This window comes from Rhinatrema bivittatum, chromosome 5, assembly GCF_901001135.1.
Source record: "Rhinatrema bivittatum chromosome 5, aRhiBiv1.1, whole genome shotgun sequence".
Classification (NCBI taxonomy): Eukaryota; Metazoa; Chordata; class Amphibia; order Gymnophiona; family Rhinatrematidae; genus Rhinatrema; species Rhinatrema bivittatum.
In genome coordinates this window covers 184,621,118-184,639,758 of record NC_042619.1, presented here as the reverse complement: position 1 = coordinate 184,639,758, position 18,641 = coordinate 184,621,118, and positions in this window count along the sequence as shown.

The following is an 18,641-nucleotide window of genomic DNA, read 5'->3' as shown; positions in this document are numbered from 1 at the left end:
GTGGAGTCGGCCCCGTAAGAGGAGGAGTTGGGGTGTCACCGGGGCCGACTCCACGAAGACGCCGCGGACGATGAAAAGGTAAGACCCTTTTCGCGTCCTAGTTCGCGCCCAATAGCTTCACCTTCTATAGTGGTGCTATTGGGTGCGAAACCGGCAGCGATCGCACCGCGGCGGTGCAATCGCTGCTGGCTAGCGCAGGACTGCCCCCATTTCGGCTCCCCGCCCCTCATTACCTAAAGCATCGCAGGCCTACAATACTTTAGAAAATGAGGCCCTAAGTTTCTTCACATATCAGTAGGTATACCACAAAAAAAAAATCAATAATATACATGATCAACACATGGTTCAATAATATACAAGACTTTGAAACAATGTAATAATAGCAAGTGCCTAAATTCTCAATATCTGTAGTATGTGTCCATAAACACTGGAAAATATTCATGATCTCTTCAGATATTCTAAGCTTCCAGAATAGCCAAGTCATCTGGTTGCAAGAAGAATCCATTCTAAATCACAATAACTTCCAGTTTCACCACTAGGGAATTTATCCACATGGAACTGAAATATTAACAACTGATTTTTAGTTGCAGGCATCTGCAACCCTAGATCTAGAGTAAAGCACAAAATAGACATGCACAAACAATGGAAAATATAGATATCTTTGCTATTGAATTCCAGGTGAATGGATATAACTTCTCCAACAATTTTGTGGCATAGATGGATGTCCATTAAAAATAAGAAAAAAAAAAAGCAAATCCCTGAGTTCAGTGCTTTGAAAGTTGTGAACACAATTCTTCAAAGCTTCAATTGAGTAAACTAAAGAAAAGCCCAATCCTGTTTAGATAGGATTCTTTTTGTCAATAGTCCAGGTAGTATACTGAATTAGGTTTGTCACAGTTGCTCCATCAGATAGAACTTTTTCTTCCTGGTCATATCTATGAGTTCCACTAAGCATGAGCAATGCATACATTACCTAAGGCTTATGAATATTCTGCCCCTGTTTCATTTCTAGAACATTTGATGGTTTTTCGTGTACTCAGTATAGGCAGGAATTTTTATTAGCTGCTTTTTGATGTACTCCCTCAGCCACTCATTCTATTGCCTTTCCATATAGTCCATGATGTGTAATGGGACATAAGGATACTGAGCTCCAAACATTTATTGTATTTTCTTGACTACCAATCTATCTACTTGAGACAGATATGTTAATGCTCTGCCCTCAAGTGGATTTCCAGGACTGACCCAGTGACATTCTGACAGCATTTTACCTCCAAAAACAATATCTCCAAGGAAGAAATATTGTTATATTAAGGAAGAAAGAAATGTGATTACAGATAACAGACTGAAAAATGCATTGCATTTAGCATTTGAAACCTAGTAAGGCAGTTGGAAAATGTGAACATTATGTCACTAGAATTAGTCATTTTGACTGGTAAATCTAGAGAAGAGAGCAATATTCATATTAGCCTGCCTCTGCATTCTAATTTTCAATATACAGTAACTTTGCTCTTGAAATGGCGATTCTGAGAACTGGAAAGGAGGTGGGGGAAAGACGGCCTCCACCCCCTCCCCCCACTGATGCAGGAGAAAGGGATTATCTGAGACTTCAAGATGCAAAGACTAGATAAATACCACACAGGAAAAGAAATGTAAAATGAAAATTAACTTAACAAATGTAACTGAAAATCTATAACTTCTTCAATAGACAATAAAAGCTTAACCCAGATAATTAGCACATCCACACTGTTAAGCAGTGTTATTACTGACATTTATAAAAACATTTAATCTTATCTGCAACAAGGACCTTTCAGCTGTGGGTCCTAGTTTTTAATAATCCATGCCCCAATTTCCCACATGTCAGAGTTTCCCCCGCTCTTTAACTGAATCACATTGTTTGGAGTATTTATTTACCAACATTTGATCTGAGATATCACATCAGTTTACATTCAGGTACTGTAGGCATTTTTCTATCCCCAGAGGGCTTACCATCTAAGAAGTAGATCTTAAAAACGTACGCGCGCGCGTACTTTTGTTCGTGCCACCGGCGCAAACAAAACTACACCAGATTTTATAAGATACGCGCGTAGCCGCGTGTATCTTATAAAATCCGGGGTCGGTGTGCGCAAGGCTGCGCAAAATTGGCAGCCTGCACGCGCCGAGCCGCGCAGCCTGCCTCTGTTCCCTCCGAGGCCGCTCCGAGATCCAGCAGGATTTACGAGCGCAGGGCTTTTAAAATCTACCCCTAAGTTTTGTACCTGAGGAAATGGAGGGTAAAGTGACTTGCCCAAGGTCACAAGGAGCAAAAGCAGGACTTTAACGCTGCTCTCCTGGTTCATAGCCCACTGCTCTAACCACTAGACTATTCCTCCTTCCCTTCTTTCTCACTCCTTTCCACCCTCCTTTAACTTTTCCCCTTTTTAAACATTGTGTTTCAGACACACGTTTAGAACACATTGCTATACACATATAATCAACATACCCTTCACACACAGAACGGCAATGTAGAGAAGAACAAATCCAATTGGTTTCTTAAACATCTACATGCGGTGGTAATAACACTCTCACTATCAAGGAGGCTGGGGTAAGGAAATACTTTCTCAGCAGCAGGACAGGATCACAGGGCAGGAGCTAGATATGACTTCTGTCTAGCCAGCACCCTACCTTACTGGTTGTGACCTTGAGTTCTGTGCAGCCAGTAGGACTTGGGTACACAGACTGACATCATGGTGACAGCCAGGATCATCTTCTACCTAGCTAGCCCCCTTTCCTGCAGGTTGAGCCCTTGGGTGCTTGGGGACAGTAGGGCTTAACTGGAAAGGCTGGAAAGGCTGGATAAACTGGTCAAGGCAGGGCAGGGACAGGGACAGGATACACGTTAAAAACATCACAGGGGTGATGTTTTTAACGTGCCCCGGTATATAAAAAACTCTTAAATAAATAAATAAAAATACATACATATTGTGGGCAGAGACAGTCTGGAAGCAGAGGTCTGGGTGAAGGCACAGACAGGGAGCCAAGGGCTGGAGACTGGAAAAGGCAAGGACTGAGGACTGGTATAGGCAAGGACAACACAGAACACAGAATCCTGAAGGCAGCAAGGCTGAAGGCCACAAGGCCACAAGGCATAGCAAGGTGCTAGAAGGCCTGGATGTTTCAAGGCTAGGCAAAAGCAAGAAGCAAGAAGGCCTGGAGGTTGCAAGGCTAGGCAAAGGCAAGAAGCATGAAGGCCTGGAGGTTGCAAGGCTGGCCAAAGGCAAGAAACAAGAAGGCCCAGAGGCTACACGGATAGAGCAAGGTAAGACAGGACATGTCAGAGAGCCAAGGGTGACTCCATGAAATGGCATCTAGGTTCTGGCAAGACAATGTTAATTGGGGCTGGAGCTTGTGTGTGGTACAAGCAGAAAGGTGGCACTTGGCAAGGCTGGAGATGATGCTCATTGAGAACCCATGGTGGAAAGGAGGTTCCAAAGTAGGCTGAGTCAGGTGGCCAGTGAGTAGATGGCTTGGATAGCTTGGAAGAGAGCTCATTGGAGGCCTCTGCTGGTGAGGAAGTGACATAGTAAGATGGATTAGGATATGATGAGGCTGCGCAGCATACAATACTGTAACATTCTGCAAGAACCAGAGCCGGTGCAACCCACCATGCAAGGTCATGTACTTGCCCAGGGCAGCGGCCTGAAGCCGTGTGAGCTACTGGTGCCATTATCTAGCGGTTCCCAACCCTCCGCATGGCAATGATGAGGAGCTGTAGGGTGACACAGCAGTTCCCAATCCACCACATGGTGAAGAAGTGGAGGAGGACAGGGCCACGCGGCAGTTCCCATTCAGCCGCACAATGAAGAAGAGGAAGAGCACAGGGCAAGAGGAGGAGCCACAAAACTGTGCAGCAAACAAGAGGAAGTTGCAGGGCCATGTTTGTGAGTATGTGTATATATATCTGAGCATGTATATGTGAGAAGACTGATCTTGTGTGTGTATGTGCATGTAAGAGGAATCTTGTGTAAATATGTATATGTAAGAGGGAACAGGTGGTGTAAAAATGTGTATGTAGGAGAGATGATGTGTGAGCATGTTTAATTTTGTAAACCTATTTGAAAAAAAACTCATTAGTCAGGCCAAGGCCTAAAGCCGGGGCCTCTCCTAGAGAGTAGGCTGATACTCAAAGCAGGGGTCCTGGACTATGCCTGAGTGCAACTCCTGTACCTTAGTCTAAGCCTAGGCTTAATGCCTGAAACTCGGCCTAGGGTCAGGATAAGGTACGGAGCACAGGCCTTGAAGCTCCTCTTCATTGTATTCTTTATTCAGCTCATCTTTTCCAAGTGATGTCATTTGCTGGGATCGTTGCACTGGAATTAATTAACTTTGGCACATCCTCCCCAGCGAAGGGTGCCATTTTGATATATGGCAGCTAATTCAACTGTTGTACAACAAAATTGCATCCTCCAGTAGGGTGGTTGCATTAGAGTTAATTAACTCTGGCTCAGCGACTCAACAGATGGAATCAATTGATGAAGAAGAGCCAAAGAAAGAAGATGATGAAGAAGAGCTCTGAGGCCTGAGATCCAGGTCTAGACCTGACCCTGGGCTAAAGCCCAGGTGTTGGGACCAGACCAGACTGCAAGGTTGGTTCTGGGCCTGTGCACTAGCCTAGGCTGCAGACCAGGCTTTGGAGCCAGCTTCAGATCCAGACTGCTGTGTCAGGCCTGGATTCAGGCCCTTCCCTAGGCTGAGGGCCAGGCCCCTGGCTTTGGTCCTGGGTCTGAGTCAAGACCCCAGCATAGGGAACAGACCTTCAAGTCAAGCCATGATATTGAGCCTGGATAAGGGCCCTGGGTTAGGCTAAGGCTCAGGTTTGAGACCTGGAATCCAGGCTGGGCCTCATCATCAGGCCTGGGTCAGGGCCAAGGCCCAAGCATTAGGACCATGGCCATGGTATTAGGACAAGGCCCAGCATCAGTCAAGGCTCAGGTGTCAGGACCCAGTGTCTGGGCCAGGCCCCAGCATTAGCCCTGAGACTGGGACAACACATTAGCATAGGGACTAGACCTCCAGGCTGGGGCATGGCATCAGGCCTAGATTGGGGCCCTAGTTTAGTCCAAGGTTCAAGCATCAGGACCTGGCAACTGGACTGGGCCCCGGCATCAGATTTGGGTCTGGGTTGAGGCCCCGGCATTAGGACCCAGCCTCCGGGCCACAGCATGAGCCCTGGGTCCAGTTCCTGGTCTAGTCTAAGGTCAGGCATCTGGATATGGCCTCTAAGCCTGGGCTTTGCTTAGGTCCTAGGTCGAGGTCTCAGTGACCTACCATGGCATAGGCCTATGCAAGGCTGAGGCTTCAGGACCAGATGACCTTGTCTTTGCATAGGCTTATGCCACTGTAGGTCATGCAAACCCAGCTTGTGCCCCATGGAAGGCCTCATCTGTGGATCTCCCCCAGACTGGGTAAGTGGAGGCTGGGGAGGATTATGACCCCAGCATATTTCCGTGTGGGAGGGATGGCTGTGGGATACAGGAGGCCATGGGAGGTCTCTTTTCTTTTTCTATTTTTTGGAGTTTTTTTCAATAATTATTTCCTTTTTTTTTTTAAGCTAAAGTTACAAAATAAACATTACATGAGTCAAAATTTGAAGGGAAAAAGCCCCCCAACAATGAAATGAAAACCATAAAATTGTCCTCCTTTCTCACTACTAATAGACAAATAACAGAAGCTATTCCAAGTTGCTGTTAACCATGCAGAGTGAGGGTAGTACGATACCTAATGCAAGGACAGCCATAAAGAATACAGCAGTTCCTTATTTCATTAGGCAAAATGCAGAGAACCTAGTCTATTAGCTACTGGTAAGAATCATAATGGAAACTCCACGCACCAAGCAATAAGCTTACAACAACTATCCAGTGGCTGTCCACAGATATATGGGAGAGAGAGAGAGATGAGACCTGTAGATAGACAATTACAAATAATATTGATACCCCACTGTGAGAACCCAGTCATGCATACTAATAATCAGAACCTGGCATTCTTTACCCAAGAGATTAAAAGGAAGACAGCTGTGAATGAAAAAAAAACAAAAAAACCTCTCCCTCCAACGTGTAGGCAAAACATATACTTTTTCAATCTCACAGGCAAAACATGCACTAAAGAGATCTCACACCTCCTAGGGACTGTAAACCCCAGTTCTAACCGTAATGATAATTTACCTCTCTGATATAATGAACCCTGAGATGAACCACAAGGCTGCCACCATTAACTGATTAACTGCTTGGATATCTCAAGCCTCCCGGGGCTGCCATCCAAGGATAACCACAACTGCTTACTCAGATCAGCTCCAGAGAAAGCCCTCCCATGTGTCCTAGCTGCACAGTGCAGATGCAAAACTCTAACACCCCCCCCCCACACACACACACATACACACACACTTTGTGCCCTATGCAAGTGAGGTTAACAAACACTAACCCCTATTATTAAACAAAATTACACATACACACACGCTAAACAACCTACAACTTAAAATTTAAACAAAATTATACTCCAATTAAAACAAATTTTTCTCACCTGCCGGTATGTGTCAAAAATATCCAAATGAGGTAGGTTCCACACATAAGGGAAGGGGGGGGGGGGAAACTTGGGCATCCTCATCCAGAGAAGCAAGGCAAGAGACACGCCACACAGGAATGCCATGTGGCCCCCATTGTCATTTGTGCCCACCTAGGGATGTCAAAAACTGTTGTGGTCTATAAATAAATACTGACAGCTCAAAGAAAGATTTGTATTTAGATAAAGTACAGAATATTCCAGGAGATTGTGAGATTACCAGCAAGGCAATTTATATGCAGTTTCAGAAAGCACTGTTTACATAATAAACAAAATAGATTGCCACCTCCTAATTATATCCAGATGAGCTAGTTTGTTTGCAAAACATTCTCCTAATTGGGTGATATTAATGCAGCATCCTCTTAATAGGGTAGTACTGTAATTTTATACTTTTTAAGCTGAGGAAGGTATTCTTGTAATCATGTGATTTCTTGTAAATTGAGCCCAGAAAGCAGGAATGAAATTTAAGGCTGAACACGGCATACATTTTTTTACTTCTGCCCTACATTTTAGCATTTCACCACATTCTTTCCTGTCAACAACCTTCAATAATTTTACAAGTCAGATCAGTATAATTTTACATTGCAGTAATAATTTCAATTGTAGCTTCATTGGAAAACCTTTTCAAAGTACCCTAACATGCTTACTGATAACGTCATGACTTTGAAGGATGACATCTTTAGGGGCCGATGCAATAAAGTCACGTAGAAAGCAGATGCTGAACAGTCAGCACCCGCTCTCTTAACATGCACATGGCCCCCCAAAGGAGGGTGCCATGCAATATTCAAAATAGGGGGGTTGCGTTAGCGTTAGCTTTAGCAAGGATGCGCTAGGGTCGCATCCTTGCTAACGCAAACCCAAAGGTTTTAGTGACTGCCGTACGTCGGTCACAAAAATCAACGCCAATAAGCCCAGCGTAAGTATTCAAATCTAGAAAATAGAGACCTGACTCAGCAATGATGGGTCATGCTTCTGCAAGGGCTTGACACCCAGATGCAGCCATTGCAGCACTGCCAGTGCCTAGAGCGAGAGAGAGAGAGAAACAGAGGGACAGACGGATGGAGTTGCGCAGCGTGGACTCGGGAGGAGGATGCGTTTACTCGCTACATAGCACAGTGGGAGGAAGTGAGGCGAAGCTGCTGTGCAGGAGCCCTGACTCCCCCCACACCCACCTCTGCAGCTCGCCCGGTGGCCTCCGACTTAGCAGTGACAAGAGAAAAGCCTCTACTCTGCCTGCCGAATCAGTCAGCCAGCCCGCCTGCTTCCCCACCCACCAGTGCCAGGGCTCGTCATCCCCCCCCGCCCCTCGAGGTACCCGATGCCTTTTCCTCTCCGCTGAGCCCCTCACCTGGGAATGATGCCAACATCCAGCCAAGGCACAGAGCAGTAAGTTGCAGCTGGGAACTTGCGGGCTGGTTGCAGTCAAGCTTACGAGGCTTACGGCGTCAGTTTCCCTTACTTCCGTACGGCGGGCATGAAAACCGACTCTGGGTTTTCCTTGGAGGACAGCCATGGAAACCGACGCTGTTAAACTCGGCATTGGTTTTCAGCGACCTAGTCACGAAAACCAACGCCAGGTTTATCGGCATCGGTTTTCGTGGCTGTCTGCGTTAATAGATGACAGTTAAATGTGCGTCGGAGACGCACATTTTTCTTTTTGATTCGGGAGTGAATGCCTAATAGCCTCATTTACATGCATTTGCATGTGAAGAGCACTATTGATTTCACTCCACGTTAGACACGTGTTGAATAGGAGCTTATCCTTTTATTGCATTAGGGGATTGATTAGTGCCTATTCTACCCGCGTCCAACTGAATGTTAAGAGTGTGCTCGGCTCAGTGCACCATATTGCATTGGCCCCTTAATTCATTGGTTAGTAAGAGGCAGGGTCATTTTTTAATAATCCAGAATTACTTATAAATTTAGAAAATACTCGTTGACCACAAATACTTTGTGATATACTACCCTATGTGTGAGATCAACCCAATCACATTTGAATTCAGTGTGCTTTAGGCCCTCTGGATACACCATATATTCCACATGCCTCTGCTCAAACCATTCACAGAAACCTTTTCTCAGACTGCAGCCAAGCATATCTAGTTCACATGCAAAATTTATAACAAATTTATAGACATAATAAGCCCTTTATGCATATTAACGGGTTTGAAAATTTCACCAAAATTAAGCCAAATGTATTTGTGGTTACAAGTTACAACTTCTTCTTCATAGACCATATGAGATAAAATCAAATTCAATTGTTGTGGTTTACTAAGGGGGTCAAATTTCAAAAAAGAACAAAGTGCCTATTTTGGCCAGTTAAGTTGATTTTCAACTGAAAATCACCATAAATCTAGCCAGTTAAAACATATCTGGCTAGATTTAGGGAGCTTAATTATGGCTGCCTACCTAGCTATCTAATGTTCAATATCAATACTAGCTAGCTAAGGGGGATCATTTTCCAAGCAGATCGCATGCAATAAGGGACGTTTTGCACGTGAAAAGTCCCTTATCGCGTGCGATACCAAGATTGGGGTGGAGTCGGGGTGGCGTCAGCCCTGGAAGAGGAGGAGTCAGAGCGGCACTGGGGCTGACGCCGTGTATACTTTATTGACAAAACTCCAACCTTATTTCTGAACCAACAAAAACAACAATGAATAATATCTAGTACGTTAGCTTCTCTGAAAATTACTTCTAATAGTGATAGTCAATACCGAATTTGAACTTCATATAGTTTATTTGAACTTCATATGAGTGATTTAGTGACTCTCATAACATCCCGCGGGCTCTTTTGGCATCTCTGCTCTTTATCAATCCGCAATTGGGATCATGTTTAATCATTGGTCACAAATTCACTTATGTGCTTTTTTGTTAGATTTTTCTTTTAGATAAAATATTTAAGTCGAGATTACTTCCCTTTCAGGGACCACAGTCCATGGAGGGTACAACCCTTCCAGGAAATTCAGAGTGCAGTTCGACGTGCAAGTTTCGCATCTAATGCTGCTTCAGGAACTCCTCTGACTGTATATATACCGGGGTATCTTCAGTTACGCTTTAATTTCTGAAAAAGCAAATTATTATCACAAACCATTCTGTTGGGATTGCACTTGCCTTACTTGAGCTTCAACATGTACTTACAGCCTCGCGAGCGTGTGTATTGCATCGTCGCGGTTTGGGAGAAATCTCCTGCTAAGCGGCGGCTCTGGAGAACTGCTTTTAAATGCATGCGTGTCATTTGAATTCAGCTGATTATTCACTAGATGATTTAACTCGAATCACCCTGATTTTACTTTATCTGTGCATGCTTTATGATCTAGAGGGGAACCTACAGTGTATTCAATCAATCAGTCTGCTAAATGACAAATGAGCCCACTATCACACACACTGAGTCCATTCGATTTCGCGATTTAATCCATGTGGATGAACAGTATTTAATTGAAAAATCCACCGCTGTTCGAGTATTCTCAATTGTTTAATCCGGTCACCACCGCGCCAATGTGCAGGTACATGTTCTAATACTGACCAACTTAGGTCCTTAAAACTATGCTGATGTTCCGTGAAATGAGATACCAGGGGTGCTTCCATCTTCCCTGTTTTCAAACAACTTTTGTGCTCAGTCAATCTAGTTTTTAGCAGACGCTTTGTCATGTAATTTTTTGCCCGTGTGAGCTGATGTACATATGTTATATTCCAAGGACCAATAAAGCTTTATTTGCATATGATTCTTCCTTATTTACTTTGAAGATCACACTCATTTTAGAACAGTTTCATTAATGTAATTAGAGGGACTCTTACATTAGGAATTTTCTTCCCCACAAGGAATGACATTGTCCCAGTGCATCATCCCCAGCTTGAAGAATGTTATCACCCCCCACCGCTCCTTCAGGGACATCCCAATCCTCCACCATGAGGGTTGACATCAGCTCCCTTTGACCCATCCTCTTCCTTTCCTTTCCACCTTTCTCCTATCCCAGGCATTGAGATCAGCCTGCTCCACGGGCATCCTGCTGTATCATTTGACCATTTTCCAGCAGCAAAGAATGACAAGAATGTATTTTGCCAAACATGAGAAGAGGGAGCATTCACATGAGTGCAGTATGATGTAGATGTTCTCCAAATCATTTTAAATGAATTAAAGCTGGGTATCTGCATTGCCAAGAGATTTGAGCAAACCAGATTTTATTCTTTATGTTTTCCAGCAGCAGCTGTGATGAGAGTATTTGTATGGGCAGCATGTGTTTATAACATTTTCCCACCTTCTGTTTTTAAGCCAAGAATAAAGTATTGGCATTGACTGACATGACTTCTAGAAAAAGCTGTTTCTATGGTAAATGCATATGTGTAATATAATTGCTAAGACTTACATTTTTCTTTTATATAGCATAACTATGCACAATTTTAAAAAGTACCCATTTGCTGACTTTTTACATGATAGCAACAATTTATTAAAAATAAAAGTAAATTATGAAAAATAGTAACCTCTGTTTTCACATTTTCACATTTTCTGTCTTTGTAAGTTTGGGTATATTTTACAATGCCAAACAAAAATAAAAAGATGTAGAGAAGGCTTTCCCACGTTATGAATCATCAACAGCTCTCTAAAAAAAATAATTATTTCCAATTACAGAAAAGTAGCAAAACATGACTTATCCAGCTAAAATCTAGATAGGTAAGTATTGATGAAATTCATATACAACCATTTATTCTAATAACTCAATAGTTATCCAGATAAATATGATTGAATATCAGCCCCTTTCAAAATGCACCTCTGGTGACCATATTATCTAGAATATCATCTGTATTTCTCTGAGTAGAAAGTTCTGGTTGACAGTAATGCTGTTCTTACGAAAGCAGTTTGTGTACAGTGTTTTGATGATATAAGTGCTAACTATGATGGAGCTAGATTAGTTTGATGATTCTGTTAGTTTTCTAAGAAATTCAGTAGTATTTGGATGAAACTGTTCTTGGCAGTTATCAATGTTTTTAAAATAGAGTGAGCACAGAAATATTATTTTGCAAAAATAGTGATATCAAAGATGATTAACTGGTTGAAGTTACCTGGTTTTGGATTTTAAGCAGCAGTTAGGTTAATAGGATTTGAATATAACTGTGGTATTCACTAATGGTTTTTGACATTAAGAAATGGTTCAGGTTTTCATGTTATGCATGAGATAGATTTGCATATAATTGAAGTAGTGTGCATATACATAAGAACAAAAGAACATAAGAAATTACCATACTGGGTCAGACCAAGGGTCCATCAAGCCCAGCATCCTGTTTCCAACAGTGACCAATCCAGGCTACAAGTATCTGGCAAGTACCCAAAAACAAAGTATATCTCACACTACTATTGCTAGTAATAGCAGTGGCTATTTCCTAAGCCAACTTAATTAATAGCAGGTAATAGACTTCTCCTCCAAGAACTTATCCAAACCTTTTTTAAACCCAGTTACACTAACTGCACTAACCACATCCACTGGCAACAAATTCCAGAATTTAATTGTGCATTGAGTGAAAATAATTTTCTCTGATTAATTTTAAATGTGCTATATGCTAACTTCATGAAGTGCCCCCTAGTCCTTCTATTATCCGAAAGATAAATAACTGATTCACATTTACCTTTTCTAGAACTCTCATGATTTTAAAGACCTCTATCATATCCCACCTCAGCTGTCTCTTCTCCAAGCTCTTTAGTCTTTCTTCATAGGGGAGCAGTTCCATTCCCTTTATCATTCTGATCTGCTTTCTCTTTACCTTCTCCATTGCAACTATATATTTCTTGAAATGCGGTGACCAGAATTGAACACAGTATTCAAGGTGCGGTCTCATCACAGAGTGATATAAAGGCATTAGGGCATCCTCCATTTTATTCACCATTCCCTTCCTAATAATTCCTTATATTCTGTTTGCTTTTTTACTGCAACAGCACACTGAGCTGACAATTTCAAAGTATTATCCATTATGACACCTATATCTCTTTCCTGGGTGGTAGCTCCTAATATGGAACCTAAAATTGTGTAACTACAGCATGGGTTATTTTTCCCCATATGCATCACCTTACACTTATCCACATTAAATTTAATCTGCCATTTAGATGCTCAATTTTCCAGTCTCACAAAGTCCTCCTACTATTGATTACAATCTTCTTGTGATTTAACTACTCTGAATAATTTTGTATCATCTGCAAATTTGATTACTTCACTCATTGTATTCCTTTCCAGATCATTTTTAAATATATTGAAAAGCACAGGTATAGTACAGATCCTTGAGGCACTCCACTGTATACCTTTTTCCACTGAGAAAATTGTCCATTTAATCACTCTCTGTTTCCTGTCTTTTAACCAGTTTGTAATCCATGAAAGGTCATCACCATCTATTCCATGACTTTTTACTTTTTTTAGAAGCTTCTCATGAGGAAATTTGTAAAATGTCTTCTGAAAATCCAAATACACTACATCCACCGGTTCACCTATATCTACATGTTTATTAACCCCTTCAAAAAAGTGAAGCAGATTTGTGATGTAGGACTTCCCTTGGGTAAAGCCATGATGATTTTGTTCCATTAAAATATGTCTTTCTAAATGTTCTATGATTCTGATATTTAGAACACTTTCCACTATTTTTCCTGGCACTGAAGTCAGGCTAACTGGTCAGTACTTTCCCAGATCGCCCCTGGAGCCCTTTTTAAATATTGGGGTTACATTAGCCACCTTCCAGTCTTCAAGTACATTGGATGATTTTAATGATAGGTTACAAATTTTAAATAATAGATATGAAATTTCATTTTTTAATTCTTTCAGAACCCTGGGGTGTATACCATCCAGTCCAGGTGATTTACTACTCTTCAGTTTGTCAATCAGGCCTACCACAACTTCTAGATTCATCATGATTTGGTTCAGTCCATTGAATCATTATCCATGAAATCATTCTCTAGAATGGGTATCTCCCCAACATCCTCTTCAGCAAACACCAAAGCAAAGAAATTGTTTAATCTTTCTGCAATGGTCTTATGTTCTCTAAGTGCCACTTTAACCCCTTTATCATGTAATGGTACAACTGACTTCCTCACAGGCTTTTTGCTTCAGATATATTTTAGAAAGTTTTTACTGTGAGTTTTTGCCTCTACAGCCAACTTCTTTTTTAATTCTCTGTTATAGGGTCATTTATCAAAATGCTATAAGGTGTTTTTGCATGCGATAGCACCATAATGTATGGTATGATGCAAATCTGAGCAAGAAGAGGAGTTAGGGGGGGGCTTGGTTTACTGTTTTGCAAAGTCCTAATGCAAATTTTAGCTGCTATCCAGGCCCTGTCTGAGAGAGAGACTAGCTGTAGTATTCCAACACTAGATAGGTATTTATATCACTATGGGAGGCCCAGCTAGTAACTCGAGGTGAGGTTTAGGTATTAGTGTAGGGGTTAGAGGCCACTTTGACATTCAAAGTGAAACGTACGAACAGAACAGTGCTCTCTTGTGAAGATTTGATGGCCCTCGGAGTGAGGAAACTCACCCAAAGATGATATTTGTGCAATGTTCTCTCAACGTAGATTGATGGGCTCTCTATCTGGGTAACATCAAGCTAGGTTGAGACAACATTGCCGGCGCTACCTTTGCCCTGTCATATGACAGGGCAAAGGTAGCGCCGGCGCCATTTTGTTTTTTGTCCCCCGACGTCAGGAGTGTAGGAGATCGCTCCCGGACCCCCAGGGACTTTTGGCCAGCTTGGGGGGGCCTCCTGATCCCCACAAGACTTGCCAAAAGTCCAGCGGGGGTCCGGGAGCGAAATGAGATACCAGGGGTGCTTCCATCTTCCCCGTTTTCAAACAACTTTTGTGCTCAATCTAGTTTTTATTTTTATTTTTTTAATTTTTTATTTATGCCATATTTCAATAACAATAAGAAAACAAATTAAAGATACATTAATAAATCGTATACAGATAACAATCTCCATAACATTAAGAAATAAGTACTTAGTATCAACATAATTTTAAGCTGTAATCCACTAGGAGATTTAATTTAAGGAAAACTGAGCGGAATTAAGGAAACTTAACAATTGAAAAAAATAAAGTAGCATATAAACTTTCCTTTTATGCCTCTAAACCCATAGCCAAAGTATCTTGGGCCCGTGAATCCAAACATACTCTTAATTGGGTAATATCATAAAAAATAAATTTCTGATTTTGACACATAACTTCACATTTATACGGGAACCTAACGAGCATTTTTCCTCCCATTCGTTCCACCTCATTTTTCATTTCAAGGAATTTCTTCCTTCTTATCTGTGTTTGAAGTGATAAGTCTGGGTAAATCCATATGGGGGCCCCGTGAAATTTCTCTAACCTATTTCTCATAAATATGCATAGTACTGCATCTCTATCAGCCGGAAATACAAAGGATATATGCAAAGTAGCTCTAGTTGTAATTTCTGTTTCTAGGGATGACTCAATCAATTCTGAAATATTCAATTGTGGTTCTATGGTCTTATTCTCAGGGTTTACACCCTTCTGCTTTCTTTCCACATAGTATATTTTTGTAATGGGAGGAATAGCATTTTCTGGCATTTTTAATACATTACTAAGGTATTCTTTAAACATGTCTCTCGGTGTAATCATGTCATGTTTTGGGAAGTTGAAAACTCTCAAGTTCAAATAGCGCAATGAATTTTCAATTGTCTCTAATCTTTTATCATATACAATTTCTATTTTTGATATTTTTTGAGAACAACCCTGTAATTCATTTATCCTCTTCTCTATATCTTGTTGTTTTTCATCAATTCTTGTTGTCACAGTCTCAATTTTCATAAAGCGTTGATTTGTTAACTCAGTTGATTTAGTCAAATTTACTATAGCTGCTTCCAGCGATTTTAAGGCTGTCCAAATAGAGCTCATTGTTATTTCCTCTGTTTCTCCTATTAATACTTGATCACCCTCAGAGATTATTAATCTCCCATGGCGCCAGCGCTACCTTTGTCCTGTCATATGACAGGGCAAAGGTAGCACCGGCACCATTTTGGTTCCTGTCCCCCGACGTCACGAGCGCAGGAGATCGCTCCCAGACCCCCGCTGGACCCCCAGGGACTTTTGGCCAGCTTGGGGGGGCCTCCTGACCCCCACAAGACTTGACAAAAGTCCAGCGGGGGTCCGGGAGTGACCTCCTGCCGTATTGCCGTATTGCAAAATGGTGCCGGCCGTATGGCCATATTGCCGTATTGCAAAATGGCGCTGGCCATATCGCCGTATGGCCGGCGCCATTTTGCAATACGGCAATACGGCAGGAGGTCGCTCCCGGACCCCCGCTGGACTTTTGGCAAGTCTTGTGGGGGTCAGGAGGCCCCCCCAAGCTGGCCAAAAGTCTCTGGGGGTACAGCGGGCGTCCGGGAGCGATCTCCTGCACTCGTGACGTCAGGGGACAGGAATCAAAATGGCGCCGGGCTACCTTTGCCCTGTCAATATGACAGGGCAAAGGTAGCGCCGGCGCCATTTCTATTAACGCACCCGTGGCCCGAGAGTGGAAGATCACACCGGACCCCACTGGACCCCAGGTAATTTAAAACATTTTGGGGGGGTTCGGGAGGGTGGGGGATTTATTTTAAAGGGTCGGTGTGGGTTTTAGGGTTGTTTTAGTGTGCCGGTTTTCCCGCCCTCCCCCGATTTACGATTTACACGATTTAAAAAAAACAAAACCGCGACGATCCGATTCCCTCCCCCCCCAGCCAAAATTGATCGTTAAGACGATCGATCACACAATTCACATCTCTAGTCCCCATTGTGATCGCTAGCAGAGGAGTGCTGGAATTGCCAGGATAGGAGGTTTCTCTCAGCCCCTGTCATCAAGACACAGGCCAGTGTTTAGATCTGATGCCTTCTAAGAGGCTACAAAGGAGGAGCATGAAGTTCCTGTGTCTGCTGAGTCATTGGATGAGGCCCAGGAAGGATTTGTTATCTCTTCACCAACTGCTGAAGTGCTTGTGGCAACCCCGAGGATGATTGATGTGCTTTGACAGATCTTCGCTAGTGATGTGGCTTCTGTTGAAGCTGGTACGACTTCAACAACTTCAGAAAGGCAGAGTCCAGAGGAGATTTCCCTGCTCTTTGGTAAGCAGGCAGCTATAACTATGGATTCTCTTTGGGATTTAATAGCAATGTTTAGCCAAGTTGTGGTTGCCTCCTCATTTAAATTAAACTCCTTTATTGATAAAATTCAGCCTGAAGTCTCCAATCTTGATCTCAGAGTTGCGGAGCAGGATTTTAAAATCACTTCCATCAAGCAAGATGTAGAGAAGATACAGGGTATCCAATCAACTTGTATTCAAGATCAAAGTGTCCTATCTTGCAGAGTTGAAGTTCTGGAGAATACCTCAAGGTGGCTTAATCTTAGGTTCTTGAACTTTCGATAAATTTTGGGGGAAATGCCTCTTGTTACCTTTAAAATATATCTATTGGATAGTCTTCATATTTCTCAGCATGTTAATCCCCCTGTTAACACAATTTTCTCCTCATCTTCTACTGCTCCTCACAATATACAGGCTGCTGCTGCCTCTTAGCATTACATTTGACTTTATTTTTGGAAAGTTCTTAGGTTGAAGTGACTGAGCAGGCAATGCTATTGGTTTCTTTTTTTCTGAATCTGATTTAGGTAGGGTTATGTCTGCTTATTTAAAAAATATGAATGTTTCTTTTCATGGCCAATCTGTTCGTGCATATTCTGATTTGTGTAAAATAACACAAGAGAGAAAAAGAGCCTTCCTTGCTCTTCAGAAGGATACAATAGCTTTGGAAGCATCATTTTAATTACGCTCCCCTTGTAAGTGCTATGTGAAATATCAAAATAATTCTTATGCCTCCTTCTTTCTGGACCAGCTCAGGGCATTTATTGATGAAAGAAGACAGATAACTTCTTCTCCTATGCCCTTTTTGAATCTAACATCTTGAGTAATTATATTTTTGGAACCTTTTCTTTATTCAGACATTTGGTCTTTCTTATTTTGTGTTTTTTCCTTTATTGCTATAACTGAATGGATGTTTATTTTGTTTTCCTCGACTTCTTATGTTATCTATTCATTTATAATAGTGCTTATCTGTTTTTGTTTCAAAGTGTTGAGCTTTGTCATTTGATATATCAATAAAACTAAAGAAAAAAATTAAGCCCCCCTCTTATGAGATGGAAACGGAATTTGCATATACATTTATATGCCCACTTAAAATTGCATACACATGTGCACGCACTCAGCCTATTTACAAACATACACGCATATACACACATATGTTATAAAATAGCCATGTCCCTGGGCACAAGCCACAAACAGCACATGTGTGCTTGTTCAAAATGTACTGTCCCTGTGAATATATTATTTATTTTAGCTAAACTAGCTTATCTTGTTTCATACAATTGCATATAGTTATTATTTTTGTGGGTTCTATTCATTTTGTTTTGTCTTTAGAAGTTGTGTGTTTAATATGCGATCTGCCACAAACAGTGGAATGAACAGCATAGACATTTTTTAAATAAATAAAAAGAAATAAAATAAATTATTAAGCTAGTTTAGTTAATGTTGTAATAAATTGCTTAGAATGATATTAATATATAATATTGTTCATGTTGGAAAGAATTTTCTAAAGGTTCCACACATAAAACAAATACATGCGTAATTAGCATCTAAGTATATATATGCTATTTTTAAAACATCGAGCCTACATGCATATCACAAGTGCATTATACTGGGAGATAAAAGAGGCAGTTTAGAGGTGTTCTGGTTTAGGGTTTAGGCTATTTTGTAAGATATGCATGTATACATTACCAAACATTTTTGCATACTAATGTACCTGCTTATTGACTCAAATAATTGAAATCAGACTTGTCTGTTTTTGGGTGTGAGTTCTTGGAGAACTGTGGGGATTCAGGGTGAAGTGCTAGAGCAGAACTGAAGAAGGAATGGGGGAATTAGTGAAGGTGTTGGCAAACTGGTGATTCCAAAAGCTCAGTGCTGGAAATCCCAGCCATGGACCACTGCAGCCGGGTCCCCCTACTTCTCCCGGCAGACGCCAGTGACAGC